The sequence below is a fragment of the Solea senegalensis genome, linkage group LG2 (genome assembly GCF_019176455.1).
Source record: "Solea senegalensis isolate Sse05_10M linkage group LG2, IFAPA_SoseM_1, whole genome shotgun sequence".
Classification (NCBI taxonomy): domain Eukaryota; kingdom Metazoa; phylum Chordata; class Actinopteri; order Pleuronectiformes; family Soleidae; genus Solea; species Solea senegalensis.
The window spans coordinates 597,127-622,747 of NC_058022.1; positions in this window are offsets into that span (position 1 = coordinate 597,127).

The following is a 25,621-nucleotide window of genomic DNA, read 5'->3' on the forward strand; positions in this document are numbered from 1 at the left end:
CTGACAATGACTGACAGTATATTGGAACGTGTAGAAAGGCCTAGTACTTTTGTAAAGATTGTTTTTATTGATTTCAGCATTACACCATACAGTCCCACCTGTTGGTGGATAAACTGGCAGAGCTAGGTGTTAACCCAAAGCTAATTATCTGGATCGTAATAATAGTTTTCTAACAAACAGGACACAACAAGTCAGGTTCAATTCAGTCACTTCCACCTCCAGGCCCATAAATACTGGTGCCCCTCAGGGGTGTGTTTTATCTCCTATACTCTACACACTTTATACCAATGAGTGCCGAACTAGCACACATATATGTTACACTTTTCAAATAAGTGAAACTGATGCAACAAAAGATATTTATTCATAAAGTTCTGCTCTCTCTCCAACCTGGGAAAACACAATTACAGAGTTGTTAAATGAGAGCGCGAACCACCTCTGAATCTCAGTCTCTTTATTACAAACTTCAAAATTAAATATTTCATAAACAATAAACATTCCCTTGTGCAATTCGGTTTCAGTTTCAATGTCCATTTGTTGGTTCAAATCTAAATAGATCATTACAGTTATATCTGCATTTCCCACATCAATGGTTTAAGCAGCTTCCACATACACATATACAGAAATGCATCTCTTTATGAAAATAAACATTACTATTTATTCTCTTAGGTGCAGCAATACCCAACAAATATATAATCTGTATTAACTGAAGAAATCTGCCTTTCTATTCACTTACCGTAAATAAACCATCTTTGGTTTTAACTAAATATTTAAATTACATTTGTATCAGTAACATGAAACACAATACACATAGGGAGAACTGACACAAACCAAACACAAACCAAACATAAAACTATGACTGATTATGTCAGGTTTAACTCTCTTCCTTGAACATTTGCATAACATGTCAGAATACCTTGACAAAATAAGATTAACAATTAAATAAATCATACCAGGGAATAGGGACACCAGCACAGCAAGTTACAGATTCACTGTCACACACACACACACACTACAATGGCCGTTCGCTGCATTTTCGTTCACTCGCGTTTAAAAACATGGCTTTATAACCTGTTTTTTCTCCACAAAAATCCAACAATAGATTTCTCACAGTTATGACCAACAACTATAAATTATAGGAGGACACAATTTTAATACTTTTAACGGGTACCAACCTGGGAAAACACAATTACGGAGTTGTTAAATGAGAACGCAAACCACCCTCTTTTCCTCTGAATCTCGGTCTGAGGAGAGGAGGGAGGTGCGCCTCACCTTGAGTTGCAGATGTTCTTCTTATGTAAGCTCAACTACTTTAGGGTGGACTGTATCATTTTAGAATTATTCTATAAAACAGTCCTTCAGAGCTTATTGTCCTTTGGCTCAGTCTGTGTATTTGGGAACATGACAAGACAAGGATAAACTGCAACGTTTAGTGAAGACAAGTGAAGCAAAATTATTGCATGTAGTCAGACATCAGTCACAGAGCTATGGTCAGATCTTATTTTGAATAAAGCTGAGCAGATACTTAGAGACCCTTCCCACCCCTTATATAGGAGGTTTCAATGCAGCAACTGGGGCAGCAGTAGGCTGCTGCAAAGGCCAATTGGGACCAAAAGGTTTAGCGTGTCATTTGTCCCCTCTGCTATCAGTGTTTGGAATAAAGCCGTTTAAAAGAACGGTGTTAGGTAACTGCGTTATTTTTTCAGTAACGGGGTAATCTAACTAATTACTTTTCTCGTCGTTACAAAGCCGTTTACGTTACTGGACGTAAAATGCGGTGCGTTACTATGCATTGATTGAATAAACTGTGTAATCCAAACGCACCCCTGGCTCACAGCTAGTGATGAGGCGGGTTAATAACGAGGTAAGCGATTATGATTGACCAAGGCAGAGTCACGTTTCACGCATTCCAGCATACGCGCCACACACACACACACACACAACAGCTAAACAGAGAATCAATGAAGCAGCAGAGATGGCGAGTCAGGACTCCGACGTAAAGTTGGCATTTTCAAAGTGGCGATAAAATCACTTCTTCAAGTTCATGTAATGTGTACATTATGTCCCGGAGCAAAAACTTTGTCGACATCCATTGTAAGCAATTTTAATTTAATGAAGCATCTCACAATGGCACACACATCTACAAAGTTAGTTGCCAAAAACACCGATTATTGAGAGTTTGATTTATTTAATTAAGAATAAGACTACAGAGCTAAACACACTTTTTGTTGTTTAAAAGTTTACATTTGTTGTCTCAGGTTGAGAGAGTTTGATTTAATTTGCTAGAGTTAAATGCACTTTATATGGTGTAACGGTTTACTTTTCTTACAAAGATAATACTTGAAGTGCAGGATAAACATCTTGCTGTCTGTCGATGTGCAATAAATATGTTCTACTCATTTCAACTGACTTGTGAAAACTACACAAAAAAAAACAAATTCTTTCACATATATATATATGTATATATTTGACATATTTTTTTTAACAGTAACGCAAATAGTTACTTTCCCTGGTAACAAGTTACTTTTATTATAGAGTAATTCAGTTACTAACTCAGTTACTTTTTGGAACAAGTAGTGAGTAACTATAACTAATTACTTTTTTAAAGTAACGTTCCCAACACTGTCTGCTATTAGATTTTTTAATGAAAGACACAGGTCAAGATAATGAATTGTTGTGTCCACTCTTGCAATTACTGTGTTCTTTCTTTTATTGTTATTTTAATTATGGAATGGTGTTTTAGACTTATGGGTGTTAAGCCTGCTACTGTGTGACTATTTATTATTAAATGTTGTTATTGTGTGTGTGTGTGGGTGTGGGTGTGTATGGGGCTGGTTATTTGTATGTCTATGTGTCTTAAATGTGCTACACTTTGACCAAACAAATTGCTTAACTATGGGATATTAAGGTATACTTTGACTTTGACCACTAATTGCTTAGTAATGACTGTGGTTTTTAAACTAATCTGTTCTTTGGGATCACTTAGACTGTGATTTCGCAACATAATGTGATGTAATTCTGTCTCAAACAGACACACCCTGTCAGTCCTTTAAATGGTTTAGTCAGGACTGTACAGGACCAGTGAGTTGCAACTTCTTGTACACAGGTAGTTGTGTCTATTGATCTGCAAGCTGGTTTAAAACATTTTTAAGGCTTTAGTCGTCATGGAGTTTGGTTTGAGAATGATTGTCCTTCTGCTTACAGTTACTGCAGCAGTAGGAGCAAAAGGTAAGTTGAATATTGCACCACAAGTATTATTTTTAGAATGTGTACTAGTTGAGCACTGTGATATCTTTTATTTATTATTTTCATATCAGTATCTATGTTCCTCCAAGTGTATTTTGTGTAAGATTTTATTTCAGAAAGGAGACAATATTATTGTCTGAATCCTAAAACTTTATTTTTGGTCTTATTTGTAGCCTGAAATATTATATATCCTATCCCAGCTCTGTCAGCTGGGATTTGCAACCCTCATATGGAGGATAAAGTGGTAGAGAATGAATAACTAAATAATACGCTGAAATATATTTAGAGCAAGCTGAAGTAACTATGATAACTACAGGTTTTTTTTTCAGGAAATTTAAAAAACAATAAAACAAAAAACAAAAACAAATATCCATCTTCTACTATCTATCTTCCACATGAAGGTTGCGGGGGGCACTGTGCCAATCTCAGCTGACATAGGGATGGATAATTGATTTATGTCATGTAGAATGTCCATAGAAAAAAAAGACTTATTTACGCCACTATATTTTTACATTGGTCATTTTGTAACACAAATGAAATGTGATTTGCATCTCTGTTTCACTGACTGATTTGTAACAGCTTTATGTTTTAATGATTAGATGATGATTCGTTAACATTTATTCACATGAGCTATTAATTCAGGCCCACAGTGTTCTGACTAACAAACAACAACATGATATGACTGAGAGGTGACACATTGGGTTTAGGAAGAAATGTGTCAATTGGTGAAGCCTTTTAAATCCACCTAACCTGATATAACTATAATACTGCATGTTACAACTGAGGGAGGCAGTGATCGTTAATGTTTTTTGTCTTTCTTAAACAGGGATCAATCTGTTTGAAATTCTTCGTGGCAGAGGTGAGTAACATCAGGTAACAGAACGTTATGCTACATAGTGTTAAAGCTTCTGCTTCTGCTTCTGCCAAGTCCACCACATTTGTAGATGTGCATTCAGTTTAGAGTAAAAAGAAAGAAAGAAAGAAAGAAAGAAAGAAAGAAAAAGAAACTTAAACTTGAAAGAGGCCTCTTTTTGCTGTGAATAAATAGTTAACAGGTGTGACAAAGTGACTGTCCTCCAATCAAACTTACATATAGGTCGTATGCAGGAATTACGACCTATGTTTACGTTTTCAAAACTAGCGCCCCTAACGGTTGTATACATAACAGCAACCACTTCCGCCTTGCACACGGTATCTAGTAGCTTCGCAGATGTCGGCACCGGCAGTCGGCTCAGTTGCGAGAGCACTGCGCTGCAGTGTGGTTCGAATCCTAACTATACCACCTTTTTAATATTTTTTAAAATTTTTACTGCCTAACCCTGTCTTTTTTGCCCTCACCCTAACCTCAGTAACATCTGTGCATCTTCGAGTTGGAAAATACTAGACATACCTTTACGTCGCATTCATGGGTTGGAAAAAACGACCTATATGTAAGTTTCAGTTGGAGGACAGGTTGCTTTGAAAACAAGTAATAGGTTGTAGCTGACCACTTTACTCCTAACTTTGTAAGAGTTGTCAGTCCATAAGCAGACAATGTTCTCAGGAAGATTGGAAAGAATGTGGGCCTTCCATGTTTATTGTACATCATTTTGTCAAATTGTTGAATTTGTTAAAAGAAGTGTATTTTGAATTATTTTATGTAGGTGGCTTCATTTAGTCAATATTTTTACAGCATTCCCACAGTATGGCCAGTAGCTCATCTATCTAGTGATCTGACTGGATAATATTCAGGCAGTCAGTCAGTGTTTCACACTCAGCAATGTGGCACACAGGGGTATCCCAGACCTTTGACCTGGTGGGGTCTTGAACCAGGAACCCACAGGTTACAAGCCACGTTCCCTTTCCAAGTGGACATCAACAGTGGCATTGAATCCAAGTTTTAACTAAATTGTGCCAAAGATAAAAAAAAGGCCATTAGACCGTTACCAAGAAATTCACAGAAAAATGTACAGAAAACATCATGGAACCTTAATATTTACATGCAAAAGTGCTATGAATCTTATCGGTCCCAAATAAAAAATGGATTGATGTATTTTTCAAACGTCAAAATAATCCTAATTCTTTTATAAATATTGTATCTTACAGGAGCCTCTTCCTCAGAGCCCAAACCCACTAAAGGCACTGAAGGAGGTAAGTGTATAGATCTAAATCTAATCTAAATCATTTCAATGGACAATTTAAATTAAATATATATACTGTCAATTAAAATAGTTTACACTACACAGTATTCAAGAAAGTGTAGAAGCATCAACATCTCTTTTACATGGGAGATCTGGTCGAAAAAGCACACTAGCTCAATAATGTAGACCTGTTTTCATTACACTGAAAATATAAAATGCCTGACAATCTCAATTGAATGTCTAAAAATATGTTCAGGGAGAGTTTGAAAATTTAGAAAGGTTGTTGACATTTTCTGATATATTGATGTTGATTTCCCGTAACACTACATTTGTATTTCAAAGATAGAAAAGCAGTACAATGTGTAGAATGCAATTGTGATTGCAAGACAGCAAGGGAAGCTCCGTTTCTTCTAAAATGTGGTCAAATATGTACCATGTTGAATCCCGTTTATCACGGATGACGGATCGTCTTCCCGTAGCAGCCTTGGTATTAAAACCACTTGAAGCTCAGCTTCAACTGTTCTCTATGGGAAGGCAGAAAATAGGTTTTATCACTGCAGTGAGTTTGACAGTGATTGGACAAATGTGACAAAATCTTTAAAGCCTAGAAGAAGTGATAGTTAAAATATTCATTTATTCTATATTTAGGTTTTTCTTAAAGATTCACTTAAAGCTAATGTGTATTAACCAAACAACGGCAAACTGTGAATTCACATATTTCAAAAGGAAGGCAAATAAAGATGTTAGTAACCCATACCATCCACCAGTCCAGATCTACAGGTGTATTTATGACAGACATGAACAACTGTGTAGTGGATAAATATATTCAGGAAACGCAACGAGGAAAGGGAAATTCACTCAGCTGAGCATCTCTGATTGTTCACTTGAATATTTAACTTTTAAATGGCAGGTCTACTAAGAGGACTTTCATTTTAAACATTTTAAACTTCTTTTTCCGAGGTGGCTTTAAATTCAACCTGGAGGATGCTCTACACTCAGGTAAAACTGTCAGCATTATAGGTCCCTAAAATATGTTGTGTGCATTTATACTACCTGATTGCAATGTGATCACCAAAAACACATTTTAATGCCAGGTATAAATCTGGCAATAAACTCTCATATTATATTTTGAAATGAAAAGTGACACATTGTTTCTGTTGCTCTTGGGGTCCCAAACCCTCCAAGACCCCTGGAGGAAGTGAGTCCAGAGAGATAGAAACAGAACAAGTTTTATTACAGCTCAAATCCAGCATTCAGAATGGTTGTTATCATTTGTCATTAATCATGGCCAAGTGGCCCTCTCCTCTTTACAGAGACTGCATGGCAAGATCACTATTTTAAATACAGGTTAGACAAAACAAAAATATGATATCTATGGCTTGTAACCTGGTTTGACTGACGGCCATGATACAAAATTTTGTATCACTGTGTTATATCTTATGTCACTGCTAAAATAATTATTTGCTGTAACACAGCAAAGAAAATACTGAATCATGTTTGAATTTTGCATAGGTTATTGCTGCAGTATTTATTTAGTGTTTTGTGTTTTTGTTCCCCCAGCTGCAACACCTACTTCTAAATCCAGTGAAGGTAAGTCAACAAATGTCATACAACCTTTTTTCTTTCTAATTTGAACCATATCTGTTTTTAAACATGTAGCATTGTAATATTTTTCTGTGACCACAGTAGTGACACTTTTCTGAACTTTCCCCCTAAGAATGTCAGAGGAATGTGGTCCAACAACTGGAGAGAGTCATTAAGAATCAAAATCAACAGCAGCGTCTGCTGATGCAGCTGATGGCTCAGTCATCTTCTCTGTCCAACAGGAGGTTCATGCACAAGTGAAAACTACATCATCCCATAGTGAGATTTTTTGAATGATATATAGTTCCTTGCCTCTTAATAGCAATACAGTTTCCCCTTTTCACTTTAACTATCTGATAGTGTATGTGTGTTTTTAGGCATGAAGAGGATAAGACAACAGCTGGCTTCCTCAATATGCCTGAACATCTTAATTTCTTGATAAATAAAGTGCTGCATTCTAATTACCAATCATTGTTGTGGCAAAGTCAAATCTTAGATTTTTTTTTTTCTATGAGGAGCAGAAAGACTCAGTGGATTTAAATCATCTACGAATATAAGAAACTCTGACAAAAAAATTAAATAATTTTCTTTAAGCGCAAGGTGGGTTCTAAATGGTTGCTTTGTGAGAAATACATCAGATGAATAAAGTACCTATCTACCTATTTATCCATTCTGAAATTTGTGAATTCTACTTTTGCATTCAGTGTTAGACCAGGTGCAGTTACTGGCTGAACATGTGCATCTGTGCTTTGTCATAAGATACTGCATATTTTGTAACTGTGGTGAAACGTGTCTGTTTCCATATTTTGAATAGAATTTATTTTCATTCCAGTGTGTAGGGGCTGGAGCTGTATTCATTTGTCGGCCCACTGACCACATTTTGCTAGGTATGTGTCATGCTGTGAAATGTGAACGAGTGGTCCACGTTCTCAACTTGCTCCATGAACAGCGGAAGGAGGATGGAAGTACGCTACTGATGTGCGCAAGCAGATTTCATGAATAGCGATACCAATTAATACCGAATAGCTTCAGGCTTTAAAGCCCACATAGACCGGAAGCTCCAATTAACGCTGCGTTTGTGTGTGTATCTGCGTCATTACCTCGTTTATTAAACCCTAAAGTTTCAGAACAAACAGTTCAGCCACTGCTGAGAAAATAGTGTTGTACAGTTTTCCTGGGCTCTGCGAAGCAGATTGGCACTTCCTTAATTTGATCAATCAGTCGTCATCAAAAATCCTCACCACCGTAGCGCCTCCTGGTGTGGGCACTAGTCCGGGCACATCCGGTAGCGTACATTCAACCGCAGAAGAAGAAGAACTACTCTCGTTGTAGCTGCTGAGATGCAGAGCATCCACCGTGCCAGAGGGGGAGCTGTGTATCTGAGAGCTGGCCTATCTATTACGTCACTTCCAGGTACCTGGCCAATCACAGGACAGTGGGAAAGCTCTCGTTGGCTGGCCAATTACAACACAGTCCACATTCTAGGGGTGTGGTTTTGGTCTGAAACAGCGTGGCTGACGAGAGCGTCAGTGAGGAGATATTTTGATCGGCTCGTTTGCAGCGATTAGGAGGTTTTTACTCATGAAATCAAGTTCATATATGTAAGTAGACCTCCATAACTAACATATATGTGTGATACAAGCATTCTATGTCACCTTTAAACCATGCATTTGTGTGGCGACACGAGGGTTATTACGTTATGTTATGCACCGACCCTTCCAACCAAACTCCTTTAGAATCACTGACTGGCCCACCACCAGTGGTTCTGACCGGACAGATTGGTCATGGTTTTCCTTCCGGCGTTGGGCTGCCTCCCCAGCCCGTCTCGGACGCCGTCAAAAGCCACATGTAACCGGGTCTGATGCTCTCGGACCCAGTCATTTACTGTCCCATCAACAGTCCCTGATGACCTGCGCACCAAGCAACTGATTAATGTGCTCCTTGACCACTTCGTATTCTGATGGGTCAATACGTCGATAGCGTTGACGGATGGGAGTGTCGTCAAGAAGAGGGATTTCATGTGCTATCAGGTTGGTGCACCCCAGGTCGCCATCGTGAGTGGAAAAGACAGAAGCATATTTCCAAAGAAGATGTCTGGCTTCCTTCTGTTCTTCAGCTGGCAAAGCAGATAGATCAACCACATCTATTTGGTCTTGCAGTGTAGGAATCACAGCTTGGGATGCAACGGTGGCCAGATAAGATGGATCCTTAATACCAGAAGGGAAGCTCACCACACAAACTTCACGCAATGCACCAACCTCTGTACGAGGGTAAAGCAGCACATCAGATGTTCCCACATTCACAACAGGTATATACACAGTACCTCCCTCAACTCGAACCAGTGCTGGAGATGTAAGCAGTCCAGCGGGGAGACCCCGATTTAAGGGCTCAAAGAGCACAGTAGTCCCAGAATGCTGTGCAGAACAGGTGGCTGGAACGAGCTGCATGGTGCCACCAAAGATGCGGAAAGCTTTCTTGCCTCGCAGCTTAACCTTGCCAATAGCATCAGAAGAGGAAGTCAGAGAGGCTTGATGGCACCTCTGCAATGCCTGCACCACTGACTTTGGTGATTCAGTGACGGTGGCTAACTTAAACAGGACAGAGCCATGTTGCCCAAACAAGGTGCTGTAGCACCTTTGTAAAATGTTCACCCCCAAGACACCCGGGGCAGGAAGAGATGCATCAGCTGGAGGGTCCTTGACCACCAATAACCCACACCCTGGCAAAATCCTACCACAGAGCTCGACTTTGAGTTCCAAGTAACCAAGGTATGGGATGGGCAATCCATTGGTGGCTTGAAGCTGAAGCCAATGGCAAGATTTAAGTTTCTCTTGGTCCCAAGTCTCAAAGTGTTGCCGAAGTGTGACCGTGGACACCATGGACCCAGTGTCCGATAAACAAGGAACTGTTACTCCCCCCATAACCACATCCAGGTGTGGACAAGTGCTGATTAGCTTAGCTTCTCTCCAATCCCCCCACAAGACAGGTGAGCCAGTGGCAACTCCCCCCGAACTTTGACTCCGAAGTTCGAGGGGCGCTAGTTTCCCAAATGCTGAGCTGGATCCCGCCGAGAGACTGGTCGGCTGGAAGCAGACACTGAAGGTTGAGGAGGGACACGCTCTCCTCTGCACTCCCTGGCAAAGTGGCCAGGCTGTTGCCGCCGGCAGATCATCATCATCAGTGTTTCCCATCTGGCACGCGATCGGCCCTAGGGCGCGGCTGCTTGGAGAGCGGCGGAAACCTGATCTCCAACATCCGCTCGAAGTCTTTCTTGATCATCATTGTCTTAAGGGCCTGTGGTTTGCTGACCCCAAGTGTTTCTTCTATTTTTCTCCACGACCTCCGTTTGTCAAACAATACTTTCTTCAGAATTTCATCATTTGGCATTTGGCATATATGGGCTACGTATCTCAAGGACTGTACATGGCAAAAGTTTTCAATTGGTTGTGATTGGGTCAGTGCATACAGCTTACTGTTCGAGATCTTAAACGCTCAATCTATTTTGCCATCGACAAAGGTTGCTGGGTCGGTCCCCTTTTTTCTTAGGTTTTGGGGGGGAACATTCTTGCGTGCATAGCCGCCAGCTATCATCTTACGTAGGAAACCATTCCACACAGTATTCAACTTCTGGAGCTCGTTGCTAGAAAGTTCCCATGCCTGTACACTATACAGTAGTCGGGACCGTACACACGCCATCAGGATTTTCATACGAGTGTTGAGATGTATCTCACGGTCGGTCAGCACATGTTTTAGCTCATTCCATTTCTCGTATGCTGATGCAATTTGGTGGTGTAGGAACTCTGATGACTTCCCAGCGTTGCTGATGAGATGACCAAGATACCGGAATTGCCTCACATTCTTTATCTCCACCTTGTTGGTAGACAATAGACTTGTTTGCGACTGGATGACTTCGTCCACATTGAACGCCATTGTTTCCGTCTTTGTATAGGACATCTGGAGTCCAAACCTTGAGAAGGTGTTATCGTATATTGTTAAAATCCTCTCAAGCTCATCTAAGCTCTGGGAAAACACGACCACATCATCTGCGTACATGAGCTCCAGGATTCTGAACACCCCATGTGATGTTCCGGTACGGAGTCCTCTGGGGGACACTTCATTTGGTATGACAAATTCGACACATGCTCCTGCCTCTGGAAATTGGCTCCTGATCTCATGATTGGCACATCTCATGACAAAATCCATGTACAAATTGAATATGGTTGGGCTCTCAAGTGCACCTTGGCGACATCCTACATAAGTGTTGAAATAGTATTTAGCACCTTTTATACAGGCCATAGTACCAGTGTACAGCGTCTTTAATATGGGTATCAGTTTTGGACATTTGAGGCGAATCTCTAGAGCACGGAAGAGTGCGTCACGTGGGACCCAGCCGCCTTAAGGTCGATGAAGCAGACAAAGAGTGGCTTCCGTTCTTTCTCCAGTATGTGTCGAACAATACTGATTGCATCACATGGCCTTTCTTGTGGAGGCACGTGATCGAGGAGAGTAGCCAGCCAGCAGGGATCTTAAGAGATTCCCATATCATTCCCATCAACATTACCAGAAAAAGGAGGAGCTGTTTTGAGTAGGAGTACTTGAGTTGTTCGTTGAATATTTTATCAGTTCCCTTGCATCTGCCATTCTTGAATTTAGACATAGATGACCGGATCACGGTAAGAATAGCTACGCTGCTGACTGATCTGCAGCTGAGCAAGAGTTTCTGTAAGATGTTTAAGCTGTTCCTGTTGGAGCTTCAACATTTGTTTCACCTCCTGCAGCTCTGAAGCCTGGGGTGGACTAGCCACTAAAGGAGCAGTCTGGACATCACACTGCAAGCCCATCAACAAAGGAACTGAGTGGTTCCGGCCGTACACACCCCCTGGTAATCCCTCTCACTCCCACCTCATTGCCTCTGCCCTAGCATCCAGCAGAGAGACAGTAGGCTGCCTGCGTACTAATTGTTTTAATTCTCGACGAAGGGAACCATCAATGACGTTTTTGATAAACTGATTGCGCAGCAGAACATCTGCATTTAACATCTCGCTTGGAGCACTTTGCTTCACCACAGACATCAAACTCATTAACGCGAGGGAGAACTCTTGCAGAGTCTCCCCATCCTGTTGTCGCCTCGAGAAAAACACCTCCTGTAAGGCAACGTACGAATCAGTGCAACCATACAGCTCTCGCAATACCACGATAATTTTGGCTGGGTCACTTCTATCAGCGGTCGAGCGATATTTTATTTCTTCACGCGCCTCTCCCTCTAAATGGTCAAAAAGAAAGAATGCCTGATCAAGTGTGGACAGGTGGCGAGCCCTCATGCAAGCCTGAGCTTCCTCAATCCACTCATCTCGCCCTATACCTGATCTACCCCTAAACGCTGGGCACTTTCTATCTCTGGGTACAAGGACCAGTCGCTCGGTTACATGAGCAGTAGAAGTGGACGGTGTGAGGAGAGGTTCAGCAGGAATAGCAGGTGCAATACTAGGACCAGGCACGGGAGCAGCCTGCTCCAGCTGCAATCTGTCATTCTCTGCCCTCAACTGTGGCACCAAATCCCTCAACTCTTGTAGCTCTCCTTCCATTTTGATACAGTTGCAGCTAAACTGGATGCTAGAGCCACAACTTCAAAGAGAAAAACAATAGGCTCACCGCTGGTTCGTCAAGCTGCCATTCATACACACACGGCAATCTGAATATCGAAAGGCAAAAAAACAAAGAAAACATAGAACACACGTCTCTACCTCCACTGAGTGTATCCTGCCGACAACGCCAGGTTTGTGGCGACACAAGGGTTATTACTATGTTATGCACCAAATACCGACAACGCCAGCTTGGGTTATGGCCCAAGGACCAGTAGTAAAGGTCGACTAGTACCTTCAGGACAAAAAGACACTCAGGTTCGTTTACTCAGGGAGGGAATGAGACAGAGTTCAATGATCATGGCTAACAATTTATTATTAAAACAATCATGAGATTGGCACTGTAACAAAAAAAGAAAGAGCCTAACTAAAAGGGGGATGTGGTCTGAGGCTTACCGGCTGGAGGAGTGGTTTGGTAGGGGAACTGACATCCAAAAGGAAAAGGAGGACACCCCACACAAACTGCAAAAGGTGACGTGTAAACAAAGAAAATCTTAAAAAGGGATCACACAGCACACAGGACCACCACCACCCAGGAGAACCACCACCACCGTCGGCCTTCAGCACTAAGGGGAGAGGAAAACGCAATTAAACGGGCTCAAATTTAAGGAACCAAATGTAAATGATCAATTGATAAACTGAAAAATGTTAAATGATATTATTAAATCAACCAAACACAAGAAAAAAAAGAGTCTCTGGCCAGAGATATCAACTCAATCAGTTTTAACAGCTTTAACTCAAATGGATCATATTAACAACATAAATTCTACCCTTAAACAAAGAGTAAATAAGTACACAATTAAACCAAACCTTGCCAGATTGTACTTAAAACACTCGCACACTCAAACACACACATATAATTCACAATATTGTGGCTGAGAGTTCGGGCAGACTCGTCGCATCCAGTACGAGTTACAGCCACACACCCACACACACACACACACCCACACACAAAGCAGTCACACGTAGCAGCGGTAAACAGGCTGACCACAGGCGGCCGACCGGATCGGAACCAGGCCGTCGGAGCAACAGTCACAGAGCGACAGAACAGCGGCATAAACAGTGGGCTGAAAAGTATAATGACGTCATTAAAGGTTAAAATTATCAATTGAATGGTTTATTTAATTGACCATGCCTATTATTAATATGTGTTGTTATAAGAATTATGTTAAATTATGTTGTTTTCTTCCATTCACTGATATGCTAATCATCTAAAATGTTGTAAAATACAACACTTTTCACATAACTCAGGGATTTTATATATTATTTGTCCAAGAAAATAATAATAATAAGACTAAGTACTTTTATGACAATTAAAAAAAACGATTACATTGAATATTAACAATGAATATGATGTTTGGTCTCTTTGCTAAGTTTTGTATTTTGGTTTAAATTTCGAAGTTCAAATTTCCAACTGTTTTTGTAGCTGGTTTACACATTTTACAGCTAAGTTATCATTATAATTACAATTTATGGTAAATACAAAAATCATAAAATATTAAAATAAAGTCAGGCCAGACAACCTGCAGACTTGTGATCTTATTATTAGGAACAATAACAATCTGTTAAACGTAGTTTTATAACTCCATATTCTTTCACTCTAATTCATGTGTTCATCACATTTATCAGTAACCACACCGTCATCTGCCCCGTGTTCACGATGTCATTATGAATCATCACAGCGGCTCGTTAATACATCGATAATAAAATAACTTAACCCTGTTTTGTCGTAATATTTTAAAAAAATGTGAAATAAAACCAAGCATATCTGCCATGGAGTTATGAGTCGAGATCAGAGAAGGAAGGTGGATATACTGTGTGTCCAGGAAACCAGGTGGAAAGGTAGCAAGGCGAGAAGCTTAGGTGCAAGTTTTAAGTTGTACTATTATGGTATTGATAGGAAGAGAAATGGAGTAGGGGTTATCCTAAAGGAGGAGTTTATTAGGATTGTCCTGGAAGTGAAAAGAGTGTCAGATAGACTGATGAGTCTGAAGCTTGAAGGTGTGATGTTAAATGTTATTAGTGTCCCACAGGTGGGATGTGAATTAGAGGAGAAGGAAACATTCTGGAGTGAGTTAGATGAAGTGATGCAGAATATCCCCAGAGGTGAGAGAGTGGTAATTGGTGCAGACTTCAATGGACATGTTGGTGCAGGAAATAGAGGTGATGAAGAAGTGATGGGCAGGTTTGGTATCCACGACAGGACCACAGAGGGACAGATGGTGGTAGGATGGAAATGGCTGTAGTGAATACTTTTTTCCAGCAGAGGCATGAGCATAGGGTGACTTATAAGAGTGGAGGTAGGAGCACACAAGTAGACTACATCTTGTATAGACGATGTAATCTGAAGGAGATCAGTGACTGCAAAGTAGTGGTGGGTGAGAGTGTAGCAAGTCAGCATAGGATGGTGGTTTGCAGGATGAATCTGGTGACAAGGAAGACGAAGAGGACAAAGGCAGAACAAAGGACAAAGTGGTGGAAGCTGAAAAGAGAGGACTGTTCTATGGTTTTCAGGGAGGAGTTGAGAAAGAATCTGGGTGGTCAGGGAGAGCTCCCAGATGACTGGACAACTACAGCTAATGTAATCAGGGAGATAGGTCGGAGAGTACTTGGTGTGTTGTCTGGAAGGAAAGCAGATAAGGAGACTTGGTGGTGGAATGGGGAGGTGCATGAGTATATGAAGAGAAAGAGGTTAGCAAAGAAAATGTGGGACACTGAGGAGACTGAATAGAGCAGACAGGAGTACAGGGAGATGCACCACAAGGTAAAGGTAGAGGTGGCAAAGGCCAAACAAAGGGCGTATGATGACTTGTATGCTAGGTTGGAAAGTAAGGAGGGAGAGAATGATTTATATAGGTTGGCAAAACAGAGAGATAGAGATGGGAAAAGTATTTGCTTTAAGAATGCTGGTAGAGAAATATTACATTACATTACATGTCATTTAGCAGACGCTTTTATCCAAAGCGACTTACAAAAGTGCATTTAAACATTTGGGTACAAATAAGAGCTAGAAGTAAGTTAGAGCTTCAAGTAGAACAAACTATGAAGTGCTAGTCATAAGTGCAATATATATATATATTTTTTTTTTTTTTTTTTTTTGTCGTCTTAGTCGAGGTAGAGTCGGAACAAATGTGTTTTTAGTCGGCGTCGGAAGATGTGGAGGCTTTCAGCTGTCCGGATGTCGATGGGGAGATCGTTCCACCATTTGGGAGCGAGGACAGTGAACAGTCTTGAGTTCTGCGAGTGCCTCTGCGATCCTCTCAGTGAGGGGGCAGCGAGCCGGTTTGTCGATGCAGAGCGGAGTGGGCGGGCTGGGGTGTAGGTTTTGATCATGTCCTGGATGTAGGCTGGACCGGATCCGTTTGTAGCATGGAACGCAAGCACTAGAGTCTTGAAGCGGATGCGAGCAGCTACAGGAAGCCAGTGAAGGGAGCGGAGGAGGGGTGTAGTGTGGGAGAATTTTGGTAAGTTGAAGACCAGTCGAGCTGCTGCATTCTGGATGAGTTGCAGAGGTTGTATGGCGCATGCAGGAAGACCAGCCAGGAGGGAGTTGCAGTAATCCAAGCGTGAGATGACAAGAGCCTGGACCAGAACCTGTGCCGCCTTCTGGGTTAGAAGAGGCCGAATCCTTCGGATGTTGTGCAACATGTATCTGCAAGATCTAGCTGTTGCAGCAATGTTGGCAGTGAGGGAGAGATGTAGAAATACAGAGAAGGTCAGAGGGAGCTGCATTGTGCCTTTGTAGATCTGGAAAAAGCCTATTACAGGGTGCCGAGAGAGGAACTATGGTACTGTATGAGGAAGTCTGGAGTGACAGAGAAGTATGTTAGACTGGTGCAGGACATGTATGCCAACTGTGAGACAGTGGTGAGGTGTGCTGTAGGTGTGACAGGGAAGTTCAAGGTGGAGGTGGGACTACATCAGGGTTCGGCTCTGAGTCCCTTCTTGTTTGCAGTGGTGATGGACAGATGAGGTTAGACAGGAATCTCCATGGACTATGATGTTTGCAGATGACATTGTGATCTGTGGTGAGAGCAGAGACCAGGTGGAAGAAAAGCTGTAGAGGCGGAGATATGCTCTAGAAAGGAGAGGAATGAAGGTTAGTCGCAGCAAGACAGAATATATGTGTGTGAACGAGAGGAACCCAAGTGGAACCATGAGGCTACAGGGAGAGGAGATAAAGAAGGTGGAGGATTTTAAGTATTTAAAGTCAACAGTCCAGAGCAGTGGAGATTGTGGAAAAGAGGTGAAGAAGCATGTTCAAGCTGGTTGGAATGGGTCGAGAAAAGTGTCAGGGGTAATGTGTGATAAAAGAGTATCAGCCAGAATGAAAGGAAACATATACAAGACAGTGGTGAGACCAGAGATGCTGTATGGTCTAGAGACAGTGGCACTGAGGAAAAGACAGGAAGCAGAGCTGGAGGTAGCAGAGAATAAGATGTTGAGGTTCTCTTTGGGAGTGACGAAGATGGATAGGATCAGGAATGAGTCAATCAGAGGAACAGCACATGTTAGATGTTTTGGAGATAAGGTCAGAGAGGCCAGAATGAGATGGTTTGGTCATGTACAGAGGAGGGATAGTGAGTATATTGGTAGAAGGATGCTGGGGTTGGAACTGCCAGGCTGGAGGTCTAGAGGAAGACCAAAGAGAAGGTTTATGGATGTAGTGAAAGAGGACATGAAGTTAGCTGGTGTGAGAGAGGGGGATACAGAGAACAGGGTTAGATGGAGGAGGTTGATTCACTGTGGTGACCCCTGAAGGGAGCAGCCGAAAGGAAAAGAAGAAGAAGAAGAATAGTAATGCTTTGATGTCTTCCCAGAAATGTTTGTAGAAGTTAGCAGTTATTTCATCTGGGCCTGGTGAATGATCAAATGCTATTTTTTGGACAATATAGTCCAATTCACCCAGTTAATATGCAGTAGTATAAAGTTTACTGTATAAATTCAGAACCTCTTTTGTGATTAGATTTGTTTCTATGCATTCTTTCCCCTCTATTATGAGGCTACAGATTGCATTCTTTTCTTGTCTACATACTTCTAAATTACAGAAATAGGATTTTTCTCCATCCTCAATCCACTTGGCTCTGGACCTTAAGTATGCTCCCTGTGCTCTATTTAGGTAAAGTTCATCAAACTGCGATTGGAGGATGCTGATCATTTTCTTATCTTCTGCACTCCAGTTTAACTTGCTATAACGTGAGAATAGTTCTTTGAGAAAATTAGTTTTATTTGCTTTTATTTCCCACTGATTCCAGATACGCTTTGAACTAACCTGACGAATATAAACTAGCTGACCAGGTTGCCGCCGGTTTTGAACATGTAGTGGTATGAGGCACTACTGACTTAGTTGTTTGACTGCACCCCGGCCCCTCTGGCTGATTAGCCAATCACTGCGCTTACCGAGGGGAGAAAAGTGGGTTGTGTCCCTCCTCCTGATCTCTCGCTCCTGGGTCGTTGTATGTGCCACTAGCATCCGAGCACAGATGCGCCGTCTTCACCGCGGTTGAGCCGATCAGTCAGGGCTGTGTTTATTGATGCAACCAGAGCATTGTCTGCTGGTTGTGTGCTGCATGGTGGCTGTCTTCTCTGCCACGCCTGACTTCTTCACCCCTCTCCCTCTTTGGAAGGGATGCCAATGCACCCGGACTCATAACTGTAACTGTAACGCTAAGGCTAACGCCAGCGCCAAGTGTAATGACAGCTGATTAATCACGGCTATTTCGCCGCTGCTAACTGCTTACCGCTGCTTCGCCGCTGTTCTGCCGCTGTCCTGTTGCTCTGCGACTGTTGCTCCGACGGCCTGGTTCCGATCCAGTTGGCCGCCTGTGGTCAGCCTGTTTTCCGCTGCTACGTGTGCTGCTTTGTGTGGGTGTGTGTGTGTGTGGCTGTCACTCGTACTGGATGCGTTTGGTTTGGTTTAATTGTTTACTTATTTAATCTTTGTTTAATGGTTTTGAATTTATGTTGTTAATATGATCCATTTGAGTTTAAACTGTTTTATTGTTGAGTTGATATCTCTGGCCAGAGACTCTTTTGTTTCTTGTGTTTGGTTGATTCATTAATATAATTTAACATTTCTCAGTTCATCAATTGATCATTTACATTTGGTTCCTTAAATTTTAGCCTGTTTAATTGTGTTTTCCTCTCCCCTTAGTGTTGAAGGCCGACGGTGGTGGTGGTGGTTCTCCTGGGTGGTGGTGGTCCTCTGTGTGCTGTGTGATCCCTTTTTAAGATTTTCTTTGTTTACACGTCATCTTTTGCTGTGTGTGAGGGGTGTCCTCCTTTTCCTTTTGGATGTCACTTCCCCTGCCAAACCACATTCCCCTTTTTAGTTGGGCTCCTTTCTTTTTTGTTACAGTGCCAATCTCATGATTGTTTTTAACAATAAATTGTTAGACATGATCATTGCACTCTGTGTCATTCCCTCCCTGAGTAAACAAACCTGAGTGTCCTTTTGTTTTGAAGGTAATAGTCAACCTTTAGTACTGGTCCTTGGGCCTTAACCCAAGGTGGTGTCGCCACAAAAACATTCCTCTTATATCGCCATATTCCCAATAACCCCGTACAGAAACGTCGACCGCTTAAACTATGTCCATTATAATGTGCAACGCCCGACCAATTTCACACACAACGCCATTGACGCAGTCCATAACCAATTGTCCGCAACTTCCCCTATGGCTTTCCAGTCCCGAACTGCCGTCGACTTCCTCCTTGCGGAAAAGGGACACGTTTGCTCCATGTTTGAAGAACAATGCTGCACGTTCATCCCTAATAACACCGCGCCTGACGGTTCGCTGACAAGAGCCCTAAAGGCACACTCAGGAGTTGAGGGGGGCCTTGGGGAAGTCTTAGAAGGCTTGTTTGGAAAACAGAGAAAGCTTTTCCTATCCATCCTCACGTCGCTGGCGGTGTTCCTCGCCATTAGTTGCACCTGCTGCTGTGTACCAATGGCACGACAATTGATCATTAAGTTTATTGACAAAGCAGTTTATTGACAAAGCAGTTTCTGACAAAGCTGCTCAACTCTGCCATATTCTATGGTCCATGAATCTGAACCCCTGTTGGACCCAGAGAACCTCCCGAACAACAATCTCCCAGCCCTGGAATGGCCATTTAGTGATACCAACGTGTAAATAATTTGCATGCCTCCCAGACACAGCCTTTTGCTTTGCTATTCACAATTTCAGTCTTTAACTCTGATACAAAAAACATACACGCAATTTCCTTAAGTAATGTTTAAATGAAACAATATCTGAAAACCGCGAGGAAAAGGTGTTGTGGACGTCTTGTTGACATTACCTGTAAATAATTTTCTACCTGCATCTTAATTTATCAATATAAGGTATGATCAAAAGGGAGGAAATTTGTAGGAAAATTATGTTTTATTGTCTGAAATCCTGAATGTGAATGTGAATGTGCTGAAATTTACAACATCCCTGTCCTTGAGACACAGTTTAACAGTACCTTCATTGTCCTCTGCTACTGTCTTGTCTCAGTTCTGTAACTGCCATGTCCAACAGTTGTGTAACACAACGATGAAGGCCCATTGCCATCTATGGTACAGTGAATGTAGGAGGAAGGATCATTATGGTGTCAAAGAATGCAGGAAAGGAGGCTTGACGCAAAATATGGTGTTGTCTGACCATTGTATGATTATGTTTTGCTGAAATGTATAAATGACCTGCTTGCCTGACATGCTGGGCCCTTTCATGCAGACAACTCTGTTGTGTGTGTGACCAGAGCCCGGAGCTCCGAAAAGAATAAAAGTCTTGACTGACAAAGAAGGTTTTCACTTGTTTATTACGAGACGAGGAAATAGTAATTTTCCCAACAGTACTCACAAGCATTCTCACAGAGTTGTCTGAGTGCAAAGATTACATCTGTGCAACCCCTCCTCTTCCATATAGGTATGACAATTGATTTTTGCCAGTCCTCCGGTACCCACCGTTCCACCCATACTTTCTGGAAGATACTAATGAGCCACTTAATGCCAGTGTCGCCGCACGCTGTGATGGCCTCTGTAGGGATCCCGTCGACCCCTGTGGCCTTGTCCCTGGCTGACTGGACTTCACTGCTTCCTGCCTCCTTCACCTCGTTGTTCCACCATTTTGTGGCCTTTCTCTGTCCTCTTGTTCCCGCAAATGTTCTTGAGGCAGTCAAGGAGTGTGTCTCTGAATATACACCATGTTTCTTCTACGATCTTGTTGCTTGTGTCTTCATGCTCTAATCTCTCTGTGACTTTGTTTTATTTCTTCTTTTATGTCCGAGTTTGTGTAAGTTGATCGGTGGCTCCTGTGGCGCCTTCCTTCTGTGGTTTCCTTTAGTCTTTCCTGTTATACTCATCAGCACTGGTCTGTGGTCTGTGTCCAGTCCAGCATTTGGTATCACCCGTGCGTCGTGGACTGTGGTCCTCCTGGATGATCTAGTGAGGATGAAGTCTATCTGGGAAGAGACTGTCATATCGCTCCACCGATACCAGGTCTGGGTGTGGTTGGGACAATGCTGGAAGAGAGTATTTGTAATAACCAGGTTGTGTTCTGTGCAAAGATTTAGTAGTTGATGTCCATTATAGTTGCATGCTGTGTTTTTATCACTGTGGGGGCCCAGATGTTCTGTCCAAGGGACTCTCCTCCTTCCTACCCTACCATTGAATCCCCCATTACAGCCACTTCTTCCTCATCAGGTACTTGGGAGAGATTGTCCGAGAGTTTCTTGAAGAACCTGTCCTTTTCCTCCTCTGTGTAAGAGTCATTGCAAGGTGCGTAGACTTGGAAGTTATTGGAAATGCTGTCTTTTTCTCTGATCATGATCTTGATGATCCTCTCTGAAATGGAGACTGTGTCTGAGAGATTCTTTGCTGTGTCCAGGTGCAGGATGATCCCTACTCCATGGGTTGCCCTTTGGTTTGGCTCTACCCCACTCCAGCTTAGGATGAAGTTGGAGTGGATTTCCTTACATCCTTTCCCCTTCCTTCTGCTGTCTGATATATCCATAACTGTTATGGTGTCTTGTCATAAACTCCATCCGTTCTAAATACGTCCGTTTACATTTCCTTGAATTTCTACGAGCAACAGTTAATCCGCTGCCGGCTTGCTGGGCCTGACGCAGCTTCACCAGAGCCCCGTTAGCCAGATGTTTCAGGATGCCGATGTTGTGGGCTGTCCTACTCCATCTGTTACCACCTCCCACGACGAGGACGAGGGGTAGGACATTTGGAGGCAAAATATTCACATCAGCTACAATCTTCATCATAATGTGATCTATGATAGGAACATTTCCCAACCTGGCATATGATGTCTACAGTACCAGATAGTGTCTACTGTGATTATTAGCCTACAGTAACACACAGAACAACAATCTGACAGTCTTAATGTGCACAGAGTCACAGTGTTGGGTCTCAGCCCCCCCCTTAATGAGACATGCACTCCCCTGCAAACATGATTTTGAGATTTTTGGGGCGTCTAAAATATTTGCGTGTGGAGGTTGGTTTCGATATGTGGTGATATGTGCTGAGATTCAACTTTATTGTCATTACTCAAATACAAGTTTCGGGTAACGAAATGAGGTTTGCATCTCACCAGAAGTGCAACAAGCAGAAAGTGAAAGAATATATATATATATGTATATTTATATACATATATATATATACATATATATATGTATGATATGTACAGAAGTCGATTGGACATTTTTTTACAGAGAGTAATATGCAATTGTTGGGTATACTGTATATGGATGGGTGGCTTAGTGGGATGCTCTATATAAATATAAAAAACAAATCTGAATGAAAAAAAGAGGGGGGGGTAACTGGTGTGAGGTGTTGTGCAGGGGGGGTCAGTGGGGGGCAGAGATCAGAAGGGAGGCAGAGTTCAGAGATCGGGCGGCAGAGTTGAGAAGGCAGACAGCTCTGGGGAAAAAGCTGTGAGGTGTGAAGTTTGAGGAGGTTGAGTTGAGATAACCATTTGAGCAATACTTGAGAAGTCGGATAAACAGAAGGGATCTCATAATTGTATGCCCCTGGTCTCAATTATGTCTTGGTTATTTGAAGGAGAATTAAAGAGAATAACATGAGATGTATCTGAGACTTTTATGAGACAAATCTGACAAGTATAAGCCATAAAAGAGATATTATCATTGTCTCTTCCGTGTCTTGATTATTTCTCTTAAATGACTTACTGAAGCTATATATGAGAATGATATCTGAGCCATATTTGAGAAATATGAGAACAAATTGAGAATGTAATTTAAAAATTAATTATCTTTAGTAATTAGAATTAAATGTAAAAACAATACTCAATATTGAAAAGTTTAACACTTTTATTAGGGTAACACCATTTCAGTAGCAGTATTTATGAAACAAAATACAAAATTATAAAACATAAATAAGATATAAAAATAAAAATTAAATTAAATTAAATTAAATACAAAAATAAAAATAAATGGAACTGGAATAAGCACCATGTGAACTCTGGTGCATTCTATGAAGAAATTGACTTCAGATTGTAAAGATGAACACACTGACCAGTACTGCTGAAGCATGTGGAACAACCACATGAAACCAGTAACTCACATACTAAAAAACCTCAAATTCAACTAAGCAGGTACTGTCTTAATGCCTCTGGTCCATGAAAAAAAAAAAAAAGGGTGAGAGAGAAAGCAGTCCACATGGCCTACTCCTTAGAGCCTGCTCTGGCCCTACATTTGTTGACACAGGCTTTCTTGAGCTTGGCCTCCTCGATTTGTTCCCAACCAGGTAGAGTAGCACATCTCAGGACATAAGCTGTAAGACAAGAGCATTAAAATCTGGAATGAGTAATTTGACAAAAAGACTTACCACATAGACCATACACAACTGCACTTCAGGTTAAAAGGACATAACATCATGAGACATCCACTTCAGTTCAAAGAATTACAAATCAGCAAGTTAGTTCTTTGGGCCAATCATAAACATATGTGAACAACAGTATGTAATCATTAAGGGTGCTGTAAGTGATACTGGATAAAACTTCATTTCTTGTGTTAAACTTCTATTCCGATAGTAATCAGTGTAGCAAACATTGTCCTGATTGGATATAATCATTATCCCCACTATCCTGGCCTGAAAACACACAGAGCGCAATTGTGAGAAAACTTACTGAGGATTCTGTCAATTTTTTTTACGATCAAGGACCCGCTTTCCTTCCTTCCTTTGTACATATATATATATATATATATATATATATATATATAGCCACGGCCCTCTTTTCTAGGATAGTTGAAACAGTATATCTATGTGTTCAAGGCCCATTCTAAAACAAGAAAACAAAACAATTACATCATGAATGAATTAGCAGAAATCACTTGCCTATTCTTGAGATGACTTCATCGATGCTTCTCTTTTCAAGCAGGATTCTTTCGACCTCCCCCTTACATCCATCACATGGTGTCCATGCATTTTCCGCCTGCTGTCTGTATGGGATGTTGCCCAAGTCAGATGAGCTGCCTATATCTCTCCTGTCCATCTGTCAGGTGGATTGCCCCTATTAGCAGGCAGGCCAGCTGCATGGTCTCCGCCAGATGAAGGACCAGAGGTCCCACATAGCAAAACTGGTGTGGCCCAGTGATGGGCCACACAACCCACTCACAGTTGGCCCACATACAGCAATGAATTACGGTCCTTTAGTGGTCCACATCTGGCATCCAAAACGTGGGCCACATAAGGCCCAAAACTCAGCCAAACTGTACAACCAGAACTGGCCCTATGTTGAACCAAACTATTTTCAGACATGGTTCCTCATCTCAGCCTTAATTAAACCTTAACTCAGCCACTTAATGTATGTGCCATATTTGATCCCAATTTCAAAAAAAAGCTTCAAAAAGTACAAGTACAAATGTTCATTTATTTTAAAATTACATGTCAACACATATGGTACACATACACACCTGCACATTCTTTAACACTGAGCCCATGAACCAGGACTCCACACCTTAAAGCCCACATAGACCGGAAGCTCCAATTAACGCTGCGTTTGTGTGTGTATCTGCGTCATTACCTTGTTTATGAAACCCTAAAATTTCAGAACAAACAGTTCAGCCACTGCTGAGAAAATAGTGTTGTATTGTTTTCCTGGGATCTGCGAAGCGGATCGGCACTTCCGTAATTTTATGTCGTCATCTGAAATCCTCACCACTCCTCTCACCACCGTAGCGCCTCCTGGTGCGGCACTAGTCCGGACACATCCGGTTGCGTACAGTCAACCGCAGAAGAACTACTCTCGTTGTAGCTGCTGAGATGCAGAGCATCCACCGTGCCAGAGGGGGAGCTGTGTATCTGAGAGCTGGCAATTACGTCACTTCCAGGTACCTGGCCAATCACAGGACAGTGGGAAAGCTCTCGTTGGCTGGCCAATCACAACACAGTCCACGTTCTGGGGGTGTGATTTTGGTCTGAAACAGCGCGGCTGACGAGAGCGTCAGTGAGGAGATATTTTGATGGGCTCGTTTGCAGCGATTAGGAGGTTTTTATCCATGAAAACAAGTTAATATATGTAAGTAGACCTCCATAACTTATATGTGCGATACAAGCATTCGATGTCACCTTTAATCACCACCGTCAGCGCATGAACCAGTACTCTGCACATTGGAATGTGGTCAGTCCATGAACCAGGACTCTGCACCTTTATCAGCACCGTTAGTACATGAACCAGGACTCTGCACATTGGAATGTGGTCAGTCCATGAACCAGGACTCTGCACCTTTATCAGCACCGTTAGTGCATGAACCAGGACTCTGCACATTGGAATGTGGTCAGTCCATGAACCAGGACTCTGCACCTTTACCAGCACCGTTAGTGCATGAACCAGGACTCTGCACATTCGAGAATAATCTGTGAGTCCATGAACCAGGAGTTTAACCTGTTGTGCTATCTATTCTCTGCTTTCGCTTCATCCTCTCCATTCTGCCACAATCTCTATCTGGAGCCAGATGTAGCCATCTTTTGATGGTTGAATCGATTTCCTGATCCGTGGCCCCAGATGTTAGGCGGTTACGCCT